Genomic DNA, 22,289 nt, shown 5'->3' on the forward strand with positions numbered 1-22,289 from the left:
TAAACACTCTGATACACACGGGCAATCAAACACTCTGAAACATCCAAACAATCATTCTCACCACGCTAAATAAATAAGGCCAAATCTCTAAAGCTTACAAAAAAGCATGAAACGATGACATAAATCGAAATTGGGATGGGATAGACAGGGAATCCACACATTTCGTTGAAATTATCGCCGCAAGAAAATAAAAAATAAAGGGGGGGGGGTAGTATTGATTGGATGATTGATTATATATTTTACGTCCCGTCGAGAATATTTTATTCATATTGAGACGTAACCAGCTTTAAGCGGAGTACCACGAATTTAGACCTATCCAATGTATCCATAGGGTTCAGGGTCGTAGCAGTGAGGGTTCTTTGAAATATCGTGCCAACACCTACTACATGTACGACAAGGGATATACGTTTATAAGGTCACATCCAAAAGATCCGTGATTCTCACTTCTAAATGTCGAGCGTTTGGCGAAGGAGCAATTAACACTACCAATTTTAACGTCTTAGGTTTGACGCATGAACGATGCTTGAACTCACGACCTCCCGGTTACGAAGCGAACTCTCTACCAATGAGCTACCGCGACCGGTCGGGGGGAGGGGTAGTAGTGTCCATAATGATGACTTTTATTGTAATAATAACTTATGATAATCATCATTATTATATATATATATATATACTTCTATGATTATAGACTCCCTCGTTTGCCAATGCATGCTGTACGGGCCAGACTCTGTAGTAATTCGACCAAAAAGTATGATAAATAAAATCAAAATTCTGTAATACAGTGCCTAAAGGATCTAAAACAAGTATTCATAGTTATATACATTTTTTGTATCACTTTAAGTTTTTTGCTGACTTTTGACATGAATAAAAATTAGATATCTTTGTAAAGAAATGTTACGCGATATCTTAATTCCACTCTAAAAGGGAACATTTTCATAAACATTCTGTTTATATATGTAACTACATAGATGTGACCTTACAGAAAACTTTAATCAAACGTTGCAAAAACCATAAATTCTTTGAAAATCCGGTTTATAACACCAGTTTATATAACATAACTTCAGAATCAGGATTTGTTCCCGGTTCCTTTATATACTGTTACAAAAATATCTACATGTTTATGATATGTACATGCACATTATGTCAATTTTGACTGTCATCTCACCTTGAAATATGAGGACAAAATTGTAATAGAGAACCCCCAAAAATCACGATTTTGCTTCATCTTAGATATTTTTGTTCAGAGATTTTGTGCCTTTGGCACTCATTACGCCCTTCCCTAAACGTATTACGTGTTGGACCCCCCCCCCCCCCCCCCCCCCATTAACCACGTCTGAAATACACCGACAATTGAACCTGGTACATTGCGCATAAATTGAACTATTATAACGAAAGGTAAAATTCAAGTTACATATTTGTAAGTTTTATTGATGAACTTAGTTCAGTCTCGAAAGGTAAGTAGAGATTTAAAACATTCCCTGAACATTGGCAATTCGCGCCTTCGAACGAGAAATAATCTCCCTCATAAAAGTGATTTGGACCCCCACTCCTTTCCCTGCCGATCTGAGGACAGAGATGACCAATTGCAAATTCAAGGGAATATATTACCTTCTGTTTTTGTTCAAAAACTGGACGTGTCGTCTCATGACCTTTATAATACAAATTCACCAGGTTGATTTTTAAAATCTTATTAATGTTTTACATACGCTCAAATTGAAGTCCAATAATATACGCGCATCAAATCAATTATCGCTCTCATTAATTCAATTGATGCGCACATCCATGTGGTGGAAATATTGCTCGCAAAAATTAATTTAGAGCTCTGTATGAATGACTTGATTATCTCTTTTAATTCAATGGAGGATCTTTTTAATTATATATACAAGGCTATTTCATAAGCAATTAATGCGCGCATCATTTTTTTTTTTTAAAAGAGCAACAATTCAATTAAAGAAATCATTCAATTGTGGATATCTTGAATTGAAGATTATATCTCAATTAGATAATCTCTCTAAAATAATTATTCCACCCATCAATTTAATTAATGATATCATTAATTCAATAGAAGAGAGCAATAATTCAATTATTGTGCACATTAAGTGATGTTAGCATTAATGAATTATTGCTCTCTTCAATTGAATTGTAGCAATGCATTAATTCTATTGTTGGTATCATTAAATTATAATTCATTTGAGGAGAGCAACAATTAAATTATTGCGTGCATCAATTCAGCAGAATAAATAATGATATCAATAATTCAATTCATGCTCGCAATATATATATAATGCAGAATTGAAGATATTAATTATTTGAAGAGATCTTTGATTGCGTGCATGAAATGAATTGATAATATCTTCAAATAATTAAAGATATCTTCAAATATTTGAGTTTGTTAATTTGGCACTCCATAGATCTAAAACTATTCCTAGTGGATTCTGGTGCTTTCTGACTCGAGACATCATAACAGCTCTTGCCACAAATGAATCTCACCATACAAGTGATAAAAACACACTTGAATATGTTGCAGAAATATAAAGATCAGGTGGGTCGCATATACCTATAGCCACCTCTCTTTTAATTTCTTCATAGGATTCATATACTTAAAGGGATTTTTCTCCTTGAAAAGGTGATATTTAAAAATATGTCACTTTTTAAGGAATTTTATAATCCCCCAATAGTATGTACGGGGGTAATTTCTAAACTGTTTGGTGAAAATGTTGACAATTAAGAATCAGTCACTGGTTATCCATGTGGAATTTAGCTATCTCATATGAATAAACTCTTGATTATTTTACTGCAATGTACCATATTAACCAATTTCGGAAATAATTCCTTATTTGTCTTAAATTTTGATTTGATATAAAGAGCAAACTGAAATGATAAACCAAAGTCCACATTGAACACCAGTGAGGCAATTGTATACAAATATCAAATTCATATATTAGAGAATTCATTAAGATACATGTATTTGAATTATTCTAATCTTTTAATGTTCCATGGTAGCAATGAAAACAGCAGGTCTTTTATTCTCAGTCATATATTTTATTATATTACAGGAGATGTTATATGTACAATTAGCATATATATATATACATTATATATGTAATTGCATGTGCCAAAAAAATGTATACATACATGAGTAATTCAACCACAGACATATCAATAAATTTGCATTTAATACATTCAATGTAGTCCTTTGATTAAATAATCAACACAGATGGATCCACATGATAATACATGTATTTGTAAAAGAAAAAAAAAGAGTTCCATTTCTCATACAAACGATATCTGTACAAATATCAAAATCAACAAGAGGCCCAGGGGCCACATCGCTCACCTGAGTCACCTTGGCCCTGCTGTTTTGATTTTTAAATGCTATTTTATCAATCTTTATTCTCATGAATAATGTGACCCAAACCTACCTCTAAAGAACACAACATTACTAAAATGAAATCATATAACACAAAGATATGACAAGCATGATATTGCTGTTCTGGATAAGACCAAGGTATGAAGTCATAGGTCTTGGAATGATATGAAAGACCTTGCCATAAGTAATCTATATACAATACATGAAAGCCCTATCTAAAATAGTCCTGGATATACTTAATAAGTTATACTTTCTTAAAAGTAGGTCAAACTCAGAGTTCAGGGTCACAAGGTCAAAGAACATAATATGATTGATTGGTTTAGCTGTTTTCCGCCACACTCAACAATTTTTCAGTTATCTGGTGGTGCCCAGTTTTTATTGGTGGAAGAGAGAACCCAGATACAATGTACCTGGGAAGAGACCACTGACCTTCCGAGAGTAAACTGGGAAACTTTCTCACTTACCGGTGCAAGCAGGATTCGAACCCACGCCAACCACTGAAGAGACATTATTTGTCGAAATGCGCATCTGGTGCATCAAAATTGGTACCGTATAAGTTTTACCTTAAACACAATGTAGTTCAGGACACACTGAATAGGTCAGATTTGTTTTGCCATAAAAATTGTATATACAAGATATGAAAGCTCTAGCTTAAATAGTTCAAGAGATATCTTTAAAGATTTTTCCTTTAAATATATCAGCATATAAAACTTTGATCCCCTATTGTTACCACACCATACCTCCTGGGAAATGATTTTAACAAACTTGAATATGCACTATGTCAGGAAGGTTTAATGTAAATTTGTGTGCTTCATACTAAATTTGAAAAGAATTCTGTTATTCGAATCGTAGATTGATCGCTGTTCGTTATCTTCACCTTTCAGTTATAGAATTTAGTTAAAAATATTCATTTGTTAACATCGACGGACTACAACGGACGCAGACCAATAGCCATATGTCATCTGAGTTTACTCAAGAGACCTAAAATTGTATAATTTTTCTAAAGCTTTTGAAAATTGATAATGCTATTAAAGCCTAGTCTGATCCCTTACACTCCATTTCAATAGTTAAGCGTAAAAACAGACTAGAGTGGATGGGGACCAAACTTAAGAAAGCTGTGAGATTAGTTCAATATTCAAACCTACAGTTTTTGAATAATAAGTATTTAACCCAACTGGGATGATTTCATCCAAAATATTTCACTAAAAATATCTGTGGGGATATTAGTTCACACAGACATTATGTTTCAAAATGAGTACGAGTATGGAAATGAACTGGGGTTCAAATTGACTGGCTACGTATACCTAACATGGCTACATCAACAAAGAAAATCACTTGAAGCTGTGAGTTTTTAGGTTATATGTGGGTTTAAGGAATATTTGAAAGCATGCTTGGAAACAAGTATAGTGGGAAAATATGTTAGGAATTATTTAATATTAAATTCATGAGACAGCGATGCAGGAATGCAGTGATAGAGGGACTTAACCATGCACTTTTTTTCTGTGCCGTAAATTGAAGATTTTTAATAAGGGGTTCATCTGAAGCTCTAGCGCTCTGACTTGCCCCAATATCTTCTCAAAGAGCTACGATTTTGGGTTTAGTTCTGCATCTAGTTTTTTAGGAGAAGATTTTAAAAGATTTTCCTTGTATATATTTCACATATAAAACTTAGATCCCCTATTGTGACCCCACTCTACCCCTGTGAGCCATGACCTTTAACAAACTTGAATCTGTACTACATGTATATATGAATGTAAAACTTTGATCCTCGATTGTGACCTCACCCTACCCCCGGATACCATGATTTGCACAAAACAGGAACCTTTTATGTGAATTCAACTTTCCTGGTCCAGTGGTTCTTGAAAAGGTTTTTTAAATGACCCCACCCTATTTTTGCATACCCTTTATCTATTGATGATGCATACCAAGTTTGATTGAAACTGGCCCAGTGGTTCACTCTGGAGAAGAAAATGAAAATGTGAAAAGTTTACAGAGAGACAGACGACAGGCAAAGGTGATCAGAAAAGCTCATTTGAGCCTTTGGCTCAGGTGAGCTAAAAAAGTACATAAACATGTTCAATGTTAAACCTGTTTGTTGTATTGCTTAACAGCTCCATTGCCAGCATCTACCCTTACTGAGCTTACAGTGTCAGACCTTGATATCATCATCATCACTCATTTTGACTATCCAGGCCAAATTAATATTTTTGCAAGGGTGAGGCCTGGCTGTCCTGTCGAGGTTGAAGTTTGTACTTCCACACTTGGCGACCCAGTGGATTGATCCTATCCAATCCTCTAAACTCTAGGTCTCGTTTTAGGATCTCATCCCATGTCAGCTTTAGTCTACCTGTGAAGTTTTTTTCTGTTGATCATGATGCATAACATTCTGACAAATCTGCAAAAATATTTAGAGAAGTGATTAGTAAAAGGTCTTCGTAAAAGGTAGCAATAAATGTACAATTAGATAAAAATCATAATTTCTATTTCTACAAAGTAAGTGTTTATCAAATGATCAGCTGTAAATATTAATTCACATATCAATTATCATTTTTAAAGATTCAAAGTGATACAGATATCATAAACATTTTATGACAAATATATCATAACTTCAGATTGTTTTTATGAAAAACAAATGTATCCCCAGCTCCCCAAATTGGGAAGTGCTCCAAATGAAACCTCCAACCCCTTAATGTACTGCATGGTATGGAAGATAAAGCATGAGCAGGAACATAGACATTATGAACTCCAATAATTAAGCCACATAGGAGAAGGGTTCACAAACTATTTTACACCCTCCACCACTACAATCCACTATATTAGGGACAACATTTGGATCTTTGATCTGTCCCTGCAATATGCACATCGCAAATGGCATTGAAGTATTCTACAAAATTTCAAGTCTATCGGATAAGCCGTATAGGAGAAGTATTCACAAGCTATTTTAACATCCTCCACACCTCTCAGATCTACTATTAACTTTTAGAAAAATAATTGGACCCTCCTGTCCCGACAATATGCACATCTACAAATGGCAATGAAGCATTGTACAAAGTTTCAAATCTATCCATTAAGCCATATAGGAGGAGAAGTGTTGACAAGGTATTTTACATCCTCCACCCCTCTTAGATCTACTATTAACTTTTAGGAAAATAATTGGATCCTTCTGTCCCACCAATATACACATCTACAAATGGCAATGAAGCATTGTACAAAGTTTCAAGTCTATCCGATAAGCCATATAGGAGAAGTGTTCACAAGATTTTGTGGCAGACGGACAGAAAGTACAAAAACAATATATCTCCCCTGAAAGAGGGGAGACATAATTACAGTACTGCAGCAATATTTTCATTGTATTTCAGTTGGAGGCTGTCAAAATACAAATTATCAATATACTCTTAAGGTGCAAATCAAAACTTGTATATATATACCTTTTCTCAATACATTTTAATGAGTTTTATTTCATCTCTAGTGGACTCTCTTTAGGACTGGCTCATTTTGCTGGGAATATGGGCATCTAGCTATCCTGGTGCCATGCTCTTTTTAATGAATATTGTATTTTCTAGGTTATGTCAAAGCCACTTTTTCTCTTTGATGCAAAATTATGTTTGACTGAAATTAAAGTGAAGGTTATTTAACAAGAAATCTAGTAGACACATTCAAGCAATACCTGTTCCCTACCACTACTAACTATATATTTATTCAACATATGTTCAAATTCAATGGAACCACTGGACTTCATATACTATTTTGTCAAAATGCACAGTATTAATGAAGAGGGTGTTACAACTTACATATACCAGACGTATCATCAATGTTCTACCTAATATATTAATATCTGCTCTAGAACCTGATTTTCATGCACCCATGTTATGATGGACTGTATTATGGTATTTATCAAGCTCTTTCATCTGTCTGTTAGCTTTTTTAAAAATTCAAAATCTTAGTTTATCAATCCTGATACCCACTCAGGTGATCTAATCAGTAATTAAAAAAACTGATTAATCTTTTTGAACATCATATCTAGCAAAGATACTTACGTACATATGTAACTTTAAAATGATACTTATGCCTTGTTCAAACAGCGGTTTTAATGCATATTTTGAATTAAAATTTTCAAACTTTAATGCGCATCAAATATACTTCGTAGAATAGATATAGGCCCCCGCATAATGACAAATTTGGGTCACATGCATCATACCCCTGGTTAGCTATAGATTTATATTTATGCTAATTTTGATTGAAAAACTAATTTTAAAAAACTTAATTGATCGCTAAAAATAGTTAACATTAAGTCATTAGAAAATGCCAGATGTAGATCTGTGCTCTGCAGAGACATTCTGGGTCATATATGCATAAAGAAGAAAAAAACTATAAAACAATTCTCTTTGATCCACTGTAAATTGTAGGAAAATATTCGATCCCTGGGTCAAAAGAACGTGAACAACATTAAATGATAATGAAGTATTGTACACAATGGCCTTCATTTTTGCAGTTACTGCCATTACACCGGAAGTAGGGGGCGTGCTTACTGATGGGGTCCCCCCCCCAATTGTGGCCCCATCCTACCCCCGGGGGCCATGATTTGAACAAACTTGAATCTGCACTATGTCAGAAAGTTTTCATGTAAAAATCAGTTTTTCTGGCTCAGTGGTTCTTGAGAAGAAGATGTTTAAAGATTTTTCAAATATATTTGTATGTAAAACTTTGATCCCCTATTGTGGCCCCATCCAACCCCCGGGGCCCATGATTTGAACAAACTTGAATCTGCATTATGTCAGGAAGCTTTCATGTAAATCTCAGGCCATCATTAAAAATATTTTTGTTTGATGTACTCCGACTCACATTTTTCAAGGTGGGTCGGTAGGTAGGGTTTTTTTTTTTTTTTTGGTTTTTTTTTTAACGTCATGAAAATTTGTAATATTTTCTTTTAGAATAAGGAGAATTTTCTATTTTTCAAGGGACCCCCCCCCTCAAAAAAGTTTTAAATTGCTGGAAAAATGGTCGGGTAGGAGCAAATTTGATTGGTCGGTCGGAGTACATCAAACAAATCAATTTTTATTTTTGGCCTCAGCTTTTCTGGCTTAGTGGTTCTTGAGAAGAAGATTTTTAAAGTTTTTCCGTATATATTTGTATGTAAAACTTTGATCCCCCCCTTGTGGCCCCATCCTACCCCCCGGGGCCATGATTTGAACAAACTTGAATCTGCAATATGTCAGGAAGCTTTCAGGTAAATTTCAGCTCTTCTGGCCCAGTGGTTCTTGAGAAGAAGATTTTTAAATGACCCCACCCTATTTTTGTGATTATCTCCCCTTTGAAAGGGACATGGCCCTTCATTTGAACAAACTTGAAAGCCCTTCACCCAAGGATGCTTTTGGCCAAGTTTGGTTGAAATTGGCCCAGTGGTTCTGGAGAAGAAGTCGAAAATGTGAAAAGTTTACAGACGGACAGACAGACAGACGACAGACAAAATGTGATCAGAAAAGCTCACTTGAACCTTTGGTTCAGGTGAGCTAAAAATCAATTAAAATATGCAAATTCATTTTTGGGTTGAATGGATTAATTGTTACACAAATTTACTACATGTATATGTATCTATAGTTTACAAATCATTACATTTTGCTAAATGATATAATTATTCTACATATATCATCTAAGATTTTAATTATACAAAATAAGATGATATAAAATCTGTAAATAAATTATGGATCAACAAAATTGTTAAATACTAAGATCTGCTTTCATATTTACTGTACTTAAGGCCACATAGAATTTCATATTTACAGATCCACGCCCACCCCTCTCAAAATTATCCACCCCATTGTTTTTTATTCTACCTTCTTTTTTTTTTAAAAGAAGTTGAGAACAAATATTTGGCTTGTATATCAAACATTTAGAGCATTTCAATGACTGACCCTAACATTTTGGCATGTTGTGGTTATATTTGACATGTTTCTATTATAAGGGTACCCAAAGATGTGGTAGTTGTGAAGGACTGTTGCAGTGTGATATGCATTTGGTCAAGTGACTGCACATGTATGCCTTGTTAAAATTGATTAATAGAGATGCTATTGAATGTGAAAGTATGCGATACCATGCCATTTCCCAATTCTGTGTTTGGAACTTTTATTATTGAGTGTGCGTGTCTTAGACTAGAAGAAGATGATGGCAAACTGAATTGAATAATGTTAAGCAAAAGAACTACAGTACAGTGACTGTTGCTTTGTGGTACAATGATGGTAATTATGACTCATTAGGCCACATTTAAAAATATGTTTGTTTCCCCTCTCCCGACCCTAAATTTCAGAGGAAGGTCGGTGGGTAGGTAAAAAGTTTTTTTTTTTTTTAGCTAGCAGAATTTTATTTATTATGAAATTCCCATAACCATTAACAATGCCCGATACCAAACGTCGTGAAGCACATCATCCATGTTTCCTCATCAAACTCGTATAGTCAGTTCTCGCGTAAATTCTGCTTTGATTGCCACGTTTTGCAATTAGAGAAGGTGTCGATATTTCGGACAGTACTTCATGTATTTTGGAAATGCTCATTATCTAACCACTAAACTTAGGCATTGGACTACATGTATACATATTGGTTGATTCGACGAACATTGGGTTTCATCAGAATTTTCTCTGCTATTTATGCCACATACTAACACTTAAATAAAGTTAGGGAGAATGTTGCAACTATGGACAATGGTGTTAGTTTTGGACACATGGTGTTATAAAATTGGTAAACTCGGTTGCTGTCTTTTATTTATGGTTCACTGACATTTTATGCTTTTGTTTTTTGCACATTATCTTAATTTGTATATGATAGTGATTTTGATTATATTTTTAAATGATATCGGTAGATCTAGTTTACCAGAAAACGTTTCAACGGGACTTGATTTTGCCGATCAAACAAAATGGATGCTGACATCAACCAATCAGAGCTGAGTTACACATGTGCATATAATTAGGTGTTTTCCAGTTTGTAAATATAGCATTAGTTCAGAAATAAGTTAAATTGAAAATGCTTCTGATTGACTGTCAAAAATATCGCATCCGTCTGAAATATCAACACTTTCCCCTACTGAAGAACACAACTTGCACACTGGATGCCCCGAATTCTCTTGTTTCCTCGCTCCTCGTATAGACAACATTTCTCCATCTCGATCTTGCAGATCACTAGTCCGAATTGCGAGCCGAATTCAATGTTAAACTCACTTGTAACTAATCAATAAAACAATCATGATTCTTGTACTTATTAATATCGATTAAAAGAAAATATCAATCCAAAATTCGATATTAAACAGAAACCAACAGTTGTAGTCAACCGAATTTTCACTGCCATTTGAGCAAACGAGTCTCGTGACTCAAAACAAAGCTCGACAGTTTGATAAAATGTTTTCAAGAGACTGTTTATGTGATGAAAGAACCCATAAAATCGATATTAGTAAGTACAAGAAGAATCGTTTTATTGATTAGTTATGAGCTTAAAATTGAATTCGGCTTGTAAGTATTTGAAATCAGCCAGAGAATGCCGCCTCCAGCTGGAGGCGGCGAAATTTCTAGATTTCGGACCAGAACACCTCCTGTATTCGTATTATTATTTTTTAATTTTGGATCGAAACCAAAGAAGATATAGAAAATTTTTGTCATTATAAAATACTGATCTGCACCAGAAACGACCTTGAAATTTTCTTAAAATAAAAAAAAAAAACTTCATCAGAATGGCGTAATAAAAACTTATGGGTCGGTGTGAATTTTCAGACTCGGTCGGGCGAGGGGAAACAAACAATATTTTTATTTTGGCCTTAATTAGCGGATACGGCAATGGCATATCCTGATCCTGCATAAACTGCATATTCAAACAAGAGGCCCATGGGCCACATCGCTCACCTGATTCACCTTGGCCCATATTTAAAGATTTGTTCTACATATTCGCTTCTAAAACTTTGATCCCTATTTAAGTATTGTGGCCCAACCTACTCACGGGGCCATGATTTCTCCTACCTAAAATCTAACTCCAAAAAACCCCACACAAACATAGCTTGTAAAGGGGATAGGAGGACATGCCTGGTGTTTAATAATTCAATGTGTACAGGCATTAGAAAAATGTGTATATGCAAAAACATACTTTAAATTGTATGCAAAATGATACCCATGTCTAGTCCTATTATAACATTGGAAGGAAAATTTGATCTGGCCACCATTGCTACACGACATTTTAAGTTACGAAAAATAAAAAAATTACATATGAACACCTAGGCTGTGTCAAGCTGAGTCAGCAAGTTTGTGCAGAACGAACAAAAATTACACCAAACACAGCGACACCTTTTGGAAATTTTATTTTTACAAACTTGAATCTGCACTACAGAGCTGTATGTCAGGAAGCTTTCATGTAAATTATGTAAACTGCTCTGGCCTAATGGTTCTTGAGAAGAAGATTTTTATGGCCCCATTCTACCCCAGGGGGTCATGATTTTAACAAACCTGAATCTGCACTATGTCAGGAAGTTTTTATGTAAATTTGTACTTTCCTAGCCCAGTGTTTCTTGAGAAGATGATTTTTAAAGATTTTCCCTTTATATTTGTATGTAAAATATTTAATCCCCTATTGTGGCCCCATCCTACCTATGGGGGTCATGATTTGAACAAACTTCAATCTACACTATGTCAGGAAGCTTTCATGTAAATTTCAGCTCTTCTGGCCCAGTGGTTCTTTAGGAGAAAATTTTTAAATGACCCAACCCTATTTTTGCAATTTTGTAATTATATCTTCCCTTTGAAAGGGGGTGTGGCCCTTTATTTGAACAAACTTGAAAGCCCTTCACAAAGGATGCTTTTTTTCAAGTTTGGTTGAAATTGGCCCAGTGGTTCTTGAGAAGAAGTCAGAAATGTGAAAGTTTACAGACAGACGGACAACAGGGGATTGGAAAAGCTCATTTAAACTTTCAGCTCAGGTGAGCTAAAAATTACTGTTATTCAAAAAAGCGCAAAAGAATGTTCAACTTCAGTGTTACATGAAAATGTACTTCAAAATCACTTAAAAACAATTATAATATTGCTGTATGAAAATTTTCTGTCCAAAGAAAACAATGTAAAAAAAATATGAAGTAATCTACACTCTACAGCAACATGCGAGTATAATGAACGGGAAATATATATTCTGAAAAATAAAAAATACACCACCTGCCCCATTTTTTTCCAAGCAAGGATGGAAATCTAAAAAATAATTTTATGACTATGTGGCCTAAAATATTTTGTATACTTACTAATTTCAAAACTCGAAAAGGAAATGTTATCCATGTGAAGCACTCTGTTCATCCTCTGGGGAAGACAATCTTTGATTTGCAGTTTGTGTCATGACTACACCATGATATCTTCTAATCTCGTCATACTATCAGAAAGTAGTTTTGGCAGTTGGCAAGTGTATCAATGGTGTAACTTCTTCATGATCAGATCTTCTATACTGTGTCATATTCAGCATAAAGTAACAAGGGCTATCATCTAGTTCTGAGGTACTGAGGAAGGGCTGTTTTTCTCAACACAGCCTTTCTTCTGGTATTCTTAGGGATACTTTATTCATCTTTTAATTACATTTCCTTCTTGGAGATTAAAAGTTGAAGACCACTGAAAGAAAAAGAAGTGATTTAATGAGTTCCATGTACAACTGTAGTTTATTGAATGTGCTGACCAGAATATTATCTAACTGTAGCCCCCCTCCCCGATCAAGCATGCAATGTCATACATGTATCTGAAATCAATACTTATAAAAAATTAATTAAAATTAAAATGTTCAAATCTACAATCTTGTTACACATCTCCTATATTTTTTACTTATCATAACTTTGAATTTTTAATAAGTGTGTCCTTTTGTCCACAAACTTTAACAACCCCTCATAAACAATTTACAAATATGATATCAGAAATAATAATCTAAAAACATTATCCTGTTGTTCATAGATACCATCAACACTAAGAGTATAACAAATAACAAAAGCTCTCCTGACATTGTCCCATTCTGAAAGAAATGATGTGCTTATATCCCCAAAGGCAGGGGGTTACCCAGAATTGTGTCTAGAGAGAGGAATAACATTTATGGAATTAACCAAAAAATTAGTTATAAATTTTTAAAATTTTTAGGTATGAATTCATGTTAAAAAATTGGTAGCTCAGTGGTAACAGAGCATTTGCTTCATGATGAAGAAATCATGGTTTCGAGCCATGCTAATGTACTTTATTTAGGGTGTAAATGTAGGTAGTGAGGTGAATGCTCCATCGTCATATTTAGCATTCAAAAGAGAAAGTTGCTGGTCTTTCAGATGAGACCTTTAAACACCACATGCATGCGTCTAAATGTGTCGCACTTCATATTACTGAAATATTCTCTACAGGTATTATACTAAAATCAAACAAACACATATAATCATATACATGTTAAAAATCTTAATTTTAGAAATTTCTTCTTCTGACAAAATGATGCGCAAGCATATAAATGGAAGCTATGCCACTATATGTCATGACACTGTACAGCTTGATCAGTTTATACATGACATAAACAATCACAGATGTAAACAATCAAGAAAAACTCAGTACACAACATCATCCCTTAATTTTGTATTGTAGCTGAAGATCATTCTTCAAAGATCGAAAAGCAGCTTGGAAATGATTAGCGAGGGTTGAATTATTCTTAAAAAGTAGATTGAAAGCAAAAGGTAACTGCCAAAGTTACCAGGAGACAATAATCCATACATCGTTCGAATTTCCTCCACTGCCACCTAAAGTGCACGTGTAAACCACGCGTGTGACACCACAGCCCGACAGGCTACACTGTAAACAAGTAAAACGCATTCAGAGTAATAGTTTTACATATCATATTCTCTTTGGTTTATAGTCTTAGTAGTTACATACCTATGCGGTACGCCTGTACCATGTACGTACTGCAAGCAGTGCGGCGTAATGTACATTTGCATCCTCAGGGATTTCAACCCGGACAAAGTGGAACATGCCAATCCGTATACATATACATCTTTCTTTTTTATTTTTGCATTTTTATTTATTTATTATTTATGTCATGGCGTTGGAAAAAACTTCAAAGTAGGGAGACAGATGTAAAGGGGTATACGTTCCAATCATCCAAAAAATGTGCCGTGGGGGGGGGGGGATTCCTAAGGACCTGGCGCAAATCTTTTTGTGAAATTCTATCCAAAATCAATATGAATTCTTAGTATACAGAGTACATTAACTGCAAAGATTATATTTCAAAAAGAACCAAACAGTTCACGCAGATTTATCACTTTTATCATCAAAATTTTCAGTAACTCGGGTACTCTGTCGCTTGTACATAACACGATCGGTATGAAACACCATTTAATCAGTCTATGTAATAAAAAACCCATTGATAATATGCAAAAAAATTCTTTCAACCGTGTTTACTTACCTCAGATGGGCCAACTTCTTTCCCTGGAAAACTCCATTATGATGATATCACAAATGACGTCATTTAAAACAGAGCATGCGCACTTCGAAAGTGTGTAAGCCATGCTCGCAAGGAAAAAAGATGGACGAGTGCTAAATCTTTACACACTTGTTACACACATCTCATAAATCCTGTTAAGTAAACACTTCAGGATTTTGATGGTAGATGACCTATTTAATGATTTTATGCTGATTTTTATAAAAATCCAACTGAACACCACCATTTCCGTGTTCCTTTGGCCGACCCCGTGTTGATTTACACGTGTGCCTTCTTATTCACTGGTTCAATTGACAGGGCTTACAAACACACACACACACACAAACACACACATACGGGTGATAATTGTAATAATGTTCATAATTATATTCTAGATATTATGAATATACATGTTCTGAATACCGTAAACTTTGTTTATTTAATATCATTACATGTAGTAATAATCTTTTTTTTTTTAAAAGTTAATTTTAAATCGTTGTCACATATATTTTTAAAACAGAGACACACACACATTCATACAGAATTGTAGTTATATATTCAATTAACTTAGTATATCCTTTGTTTCTGTACAAAATATCTGTAATGGTCATGCACGTATCTTCTGAATATTTATACGGTTCATAACATTTTTACTTTAGTCTTTTTTAGTTTATTCAATTGTATTACATTTTCTATATGACTACATTTAATGTATGAAATACATGTACCTATTTTGAACATTTTCCCCATAAATTTATCTGAATACAAGCTTGCACAGGTGTGACATGATTTTTTCATATCTCAATAAATGTTCTAAAAGCTAACCCATAAAAACGCGGTTTTTAGGTCATTCCCACCCATAGGACAAATTAAATATGACCTATTGCGTCCTAGCGTATCTATAGAATATATTCTTATACAATTAAATAAATATAATAAAATTAATTTATCAAATGAAATTCTTTATTTAATATTTACTCAAATATAAAAAAGAAATCATTATATGTGCTTTGCGTAATTAATTTGAACTGATTAATTATTATTCACTTGCTATTGAATCATTTTAAAAATTAATGAAAGCTCTTCCATTTTGTGTTTCAACAACAGTTTCAGTTTACATTACAATTAGTTTGTTAATATTGCTTATGATGTTACATATGTCATCAACTTTAATTTTAAAAAAAAGACCCGCAGGTTTTTGTCAGTATCCGTTGATACCAAATATGGGTATCAATGCTGTCATGTGACAATTTTGCACGCGCTGAGTTTTGAGAGGAGGGAGGGAAAAGATCTAATGTTTGGACGCCATATTACTCGGAGCGGAGACAATGCATGTGGTCAAGGGATTTTTTTGGTTGTACAAGTACATCATGTATTTCATTTTGGCAATTTTGCCAACCATTATCAGTGGTTATCCCAGATGCGGATTATGTACAGCAAACAACGGTGTAGCGAACTGCATCGACTTAGTTGCTGCACCCTGCTTACGAATTTTGAATCATGGATCTGAGGACGTGAGGGACATTCTCGTGGGTAGATGCGGCCAAAAAGTTGACCCAGCCATCCTGGCCACATTGACCACGTTCCAAGGAAAACGATGTAACAGTAAGTACTGCACTGCTTTGTAGTAAAAAAAAATCTTCATGTTATTGTATTTGTATATTGGATATTGATAGGAATTTTTTTTTAAAAATGCAGTCTTAGCATAGGATTTAGGTTTTGTTTAGACTAATCTAAATCGAAATAAAACGGAAAAGTCCGAGTCTAATTTTAGCAAAGACCAAGTCTAATTTTAGCAAGGGAACTTCTGTTCCGGTTATCCCATAATGCACCTTGCTGGAAAAAAATTGCAATCGTAACTACTCGGCCATTTCCATGAACGATAAATAATTATTTCTCGTAGAAAATGGCCGAGTAGATACGAATGATGCTTCACTTAACCTTTGTCAACGCCGGAAATGATCAAAACAAGCATGGCAAGCACATGGCATTGTTGATTTGTTTTTTCTGTACAATCAGCTTGAAGGGAAGTCATCGACTTTAAGGACACGTTTAAAAAACATCACAGGAGATAACATTGCCGCTGATTTATGTAAAATCAATGATGAATTGGTAGCATACAGAAACTGATTTTTTTCAAACATCTGTCAAACTAGGTCAATGCTAGCTTCAAGTTTGTTTACAGAGATACGCATAAAAGGGATCGTGTCAAAACCGGAATCTTTTCTCGTCAGTTAAACTCAAAAACATCAGTAAACATTAGATTTCTTAAGATAAACTAACGCTCACAAAAACCTTGAAATTTTTCAAATTTCAATAATGGCTACACAGATTTATTTTTTTATGTTTTAGGTGTGTCATCCACACCAATGCCGACAAGACTATCAACAGGGGTCTCCAGGACCCCCACAGATAGCCGTTCATCCAAATTAGTCAGTGTCACTACAACAGGGACCCCCAGGACCCCCACAGATAGCCGTTCATCCGAATTAGTCAGTGTCACTACAACACTTACAGGGACCCCCAGGACCCCCACAGATGGCCGTTCATCCAAATTAGTCAGTGTCACTACAACAGGGACCTCCAGGACCCCCACAGATAGCCGTTCATCCGAATTCATCAGTGTCACTACAACAGGGACCCCCAGGACCCCCACAGATAGCCGTTCATCCGAATTCATCAGTGTCATTACAACAGGGACCCCCAGGACCCCCACAGATAGCCGTTCATCCGAATTCATCAGTGTCACTACAACAGGGACCCCCAGGACCCCCACAGATAGCCGTTCATCCGAATTCATCAGTGTCACTACAACAGGGACCCCCAGGACCCCCACAGATAGCCGTTCATCCGAATTCATCAGTGTCATTCCATCAAGTAAGGCACATGGGACCCTGCCTCATCTATCAACTATTGTAGTTGATGGTAAGGTTTTTTTCTCTTTTTGTCTCTGTCAAAGATCTGATTTAAAAAAAACAAAACACAAAAAACTTGATGCTAGTTTGATACCTTGTTTTAGGAGAATATGTTTTAATTATTAATTGATACACTGTGAAGCAGAAAAAAAAGAAGTTTGTATTTTTTAAAATTAAGTATTTCCACACTAACATTTTAAATATGTATTATGCATTTCTATCATATATAATGTATCATTTATCATTTCATAATGTATATATAATTATTATTGTAGATTCTCAGAAGAAAAACAAAGAGGTTCCTGACCATGATGAACTGTTTGTGGATGACGAGTTAAAAGGTCTAACACTCATTCCTTCTTTAAATCTTGGTTTTAGTGTTTGTATTTTTATTGGTTTGTTAATTTTAATCAAAGATAAGTTTAACAAGCTGCAATGTAGAACTAAGATATCCAAAAAGAAATTTAAAAGAAGTCGTGCAATATTTAAACCAAGACATGGTAAATTACCTTCCAGGTCAGAAATAGATTTAAACCGAATCCAGTCATACATGTCTGCATCCGATGATAATGATTATGACTCTGTAATGTTTGACAGAGAATCTGTGTGTTAATAATGCTACAAGTTTTGCAGAAGTATGTGAGGGTGTATGTTGTTAATTTTTTTTTTCAAATTTTGATAGGAATGCTAGCATGGGCTGTTGTGACAACCATCATCATCATTTTAATTCTTCTAAAGCGGTGGTTATTGGCAAAGTTGAAGTGCCAGTGTTGCAGTTGCGTACCCCCAGCACCATCAACTTCTGATACCCCATCTGTACCCTCAGCACCACCTTCAACACCTGTATCATGTTCTACACACTTGAATCCAACATTCACCCCGCAGACAGCTGGTTTGGGAATCAACTTGATGACACATACTCCTCCTTCCTTGGCCACAACCCCCAGCACAATCAGTCCTACCCCTCCAAGCACTGTGAGATCTACTAAGCCCCTGATAAGTCCTGAGGGAGGAGTTTCCTCTCGTACAAGATCAAAGACACCGAGGAGACTTAGCCTTTAGATTGTTAACATAAACTAATAACTTTTTTTTACCAACACCTACTAGGTACAGTGCTTCATGAAAGTTGTGTAATTTTGTGATGCAATGGCATGCATGTTCTTTTTTTTCTACATATCTATTTTTGTAAGCATCTTGAATGTTTTTTTATGCTAAAGAATAGAATGTGCGGGAACACAATAGGTATTGGTTAACTTTTTTAACCAACTTAATGTTTTTTATGCAAGCAGGTAGCATGTGAAAGTATACAATAAGCATTGGTTAGCTTTGGTTAGCTTTTTAACCAACTTAATGTTTTTTATGCAAGCAAGTAGCATGTGACAGTATACGATAAGCATTGGTTAGCTTTTTAACCAACTTAAATGTTTTTTTATGGTAGCACTAAGCAGGTAGCATGTGAAAGTATACGATAAGCATTGGTTAGCTTTTTAACCAACTTAAATGTTTTTTTATGCTAGCACTAAGCAGGTAGCATGTGAAAGTATACGATAAGCATTGGTTAGCTTTTTTAACCAACTTGAATATTTTTTTTCTTGCAAACGGTTGGCCTGTGAAGGTACACAACAAGCATTGGGTTAACTTTTTTTTTTTTCCCCAAACGGGTAGAACATATCTTTAATCAACTGAATGTTTTGTTTTTGGGTGTTTTTTTTTTGGTTGCAAATCGGGTACAACGGGTAGTACATATCTTTAATCAACTGAATGTTTTGGGTTTTGGGTAATCGGGTAGAATGTTAACATATGTTAAGGAAGTTGGCTCCTGAGCTTTTGAGCACAACCGCGCAGGATGTTATAACTAAGTGTCTACAGGATCAATACTGATATCATTGGTGCAAACATATTACACATCTATTACTGAAACACTGTGCAGTTAAATTTTTTGTGTCAATTCAAATTTTGAAAGAGTTTGCCAGGGACTATATTTTGTGGCGGAAGGATCGATCAATCAAAAAGTTCTAAGTCTGCATGATTTTGCAGTTTCTGTTTCATCCAATATATCTTCTGTTTTCTTACCTTTATATATGTATTTCAGTTTTATAATTCATGATACAAATAGGTGAGACTTGGAACTAGTTGAAATATTGTATTTTATTAATTTGGGTGATATATTTTTCCAAATAGAACACATTTTCTTTAAAAAGTCTAGATTAATTTACTCGAAATTTTGTATAGAAATTCAGTATTTTTGCCAATAATTTAAAAATTTGATTTGCAACCCCTACTTTTTTATGTTCCATCTTAAATTTTAAGACAAGACATTGAAGAATATGCAAAATTTTAGAAAATGACATTAGTAGTAATATGTCCTTTTAAAGTCTCGAATTCAATATTATGAAATTTTCGGTATATTAAGTGCAAAAAGGTCATTATTTATTTCCATTACTAGTAGTAAACTTTTTTTTTTAATTGCATTTTTAGAAAACATAATTATCTATCCATTTTATATAGTGATTGATTTGTGTTGCATATGTTGTGTTGACACCAACATAGAAATCAAGTTAAAATGAATAAATCTTGAGGGGATTTTAAGTGCAAAAAGGTCATGTTTAGGACACTGTAGCTCAATAACAAGCATTGCGACCCCAGTTTTTCTTTTAATTTCCTTGATTCTCCTTCAATGTAGAAATCAAAAATACACTTCCCAAAAAATTGACATTAGTAGAAATCTCAGGTGCGAACCCCTTTAACACAATATCTTTAACCAGTTGAATGGGGTGTTTTATGCAAATGAGGAGAATGTTTGATTGTTTCTAGTCACAATTTTTACAAAGTACAAAATACTCACCAGATAGGTTTAATACAAACTCATGGTTAGAATATTGTAAGCTTAACGAAACAACACGCACACACACACACACACACACACACACACACACTAAAGAAAAAAAATTGCAATTGGTAGTGGTATTTAAAAGTCATTATAGGTAGTGATATTTAAAATTCGGATACAGATTTATAATTGGTACCATGTATGATTTATATATAAAACGTGCAATATTTATGTATGTTGCTCTATGTTAATAAATTAAGAATAGGTTTTATTTTAAGACTGAAATATAATACTCAATGATTATAATAACGCCTGAATACTCAGTAGAGATTCAGTTTTCTGTAAAAAGGTGAAGTATGTTAACATGTGATACCATACATAATTTTAAGTGAGGAATATGGAATTTTTGTGTGGAAAGGGACACAACTCGTATAATGTGACGATACAGGTGTTTTTTTATTTGCTATGCTATATTTGATTTACGCAAAAAGTGTGTGTGTGCGTGTGTGTTATAAGGTTGTATACATTTTTTTTTTATATTGTTACAAGTATTTTGATTAAAAAATGATTTTCAAATTTAAAATTATTTCTTTCTCTTTTTTAATTAGCCAGCTAGATAGGTCTTCGTCAGTCTACTGTTACATTATGTGTTTGTTAACCAAAAGTGGATTATATATTTACCCGATTCTGAAATATAGTGTCATAGTATATGGTTATCTTCCTGAACATAAATGACTAATTGTTACTTTTAAAGATATACTTTGGGATTATATAATCCATTTTTTAGTCAACACATCTCCAAGACCATTTCAGGATGCATTAGTCATGGTTTGCATGTCATTATCAATGATTAGAACAACACTTATCTGTTTTTTTACTTACGCATAAAGAAAATATTTTAAATGTTTTCTTCCATATTAATTTTTAGAAAAAAAACTTGGAACATGGCTGGTAATAGTCTTTTAAAAGAAATCTTGGATTCTTTAACGGATGCGGATACCATCAATTTGTTTGCGGAAGCCAATGGTCTGAGGGGAGACGTTGAGATCGAAAACCGATTGAAGGAAGTGCACATGGATAATTTATGGGAAGAGCTCCTCCTCGATATGGGACCAGTTTTCAAGAGACCTAGACAGTCTGTTGAAGATAATCATCCCTCTACTAGCCTGCAGTCGGGGGGTGGGGATGAAGAAGAAGAAGAGAAAGCTTACTTTATATGGAAAAGGGAGACTCGGACCTTTAAAAAGAATTTGGCCCGCGACACGACTTTTAAAGTAAAATTCAATGATAAATGGCAAGGGGAAAAATTGGTAGACATTTACAAAAAATTACATGACATGTTCGATGATGTATTGTTACAGGCACGAGGACAAGATGCCGATTTAGGTCGAGTGGTACTCAGTCACCCAAATTTAAACAACCCTATTGTCGTCCCATTACAATCCTTGGAAAACCTCGATGGCGATGTGGTGATGTTCGAAATTACCAAGGTGCTCAACTCCAACGAAACGATTCCTGTGGATGAGAATTTACTCATCACCGTAGGATCAATCGACTTACCAAAGGGTGGGAGCTGGAGTGGAAATAAATTATCGGTAACCTCGCTCTTTGGACCCAATAATTCATTGAAGAGAAAGAAATCGGTACTGTACGTTGAAAATGACAATAATCTCTGTTTACCAATAGCTATAGGTCTCTGTTTTCTGAAAACCTGCCGAAAAGTAGATGCAGA

At 34.5% G+C, this 22,289-nt stretch overlaps 1 long non-coding RNA gene across 2 annotated transcripts; it reads right to left on the bottom strand.

Annotated features, from left to right (window-relative positions):
- Window positions 1–3,021: 3,021 nt before the first annotated feature.
- Window positions 3,022–15,150, bottom strand: LOC125652061 (uncharacterized). 2 transcript variants are annotated; one of them, XR_008798030.1, is made up of 4 exons: window positions 14,269–15,150; window positions 12,630–12,987; window positions 6,799–6,979; window positions 3,022–5,765 (listed from the first exon to the last, which is right to left on the bottom strand). It is a non-coding gene; the product is annotated as an uncharacterized LOC125652061 (long non-coding RNA). The 2 variants fall into 2 exon arrangements; XR_008798029.1 differs by having other exon boundaries at window positions 12,630–15,150.
- Between the last annotated feature and the right edge of the window lie 7,139 nt (window positions 15,151–22,289).

Source organism: Ostrea edulis, chromosome 8 (genome assembly GCF_947568905.1).
Source record: "Ostrea edulis chromosome 8, xbOstEdul1.1, whole genome shotgun sequence".
NCBI classification, from domain to species: Eukaryota; Metazoa; Mollusca; class Bivalvia; order Ostreida; family Ostreidae; genus Ostrea; species Ostrea edulis.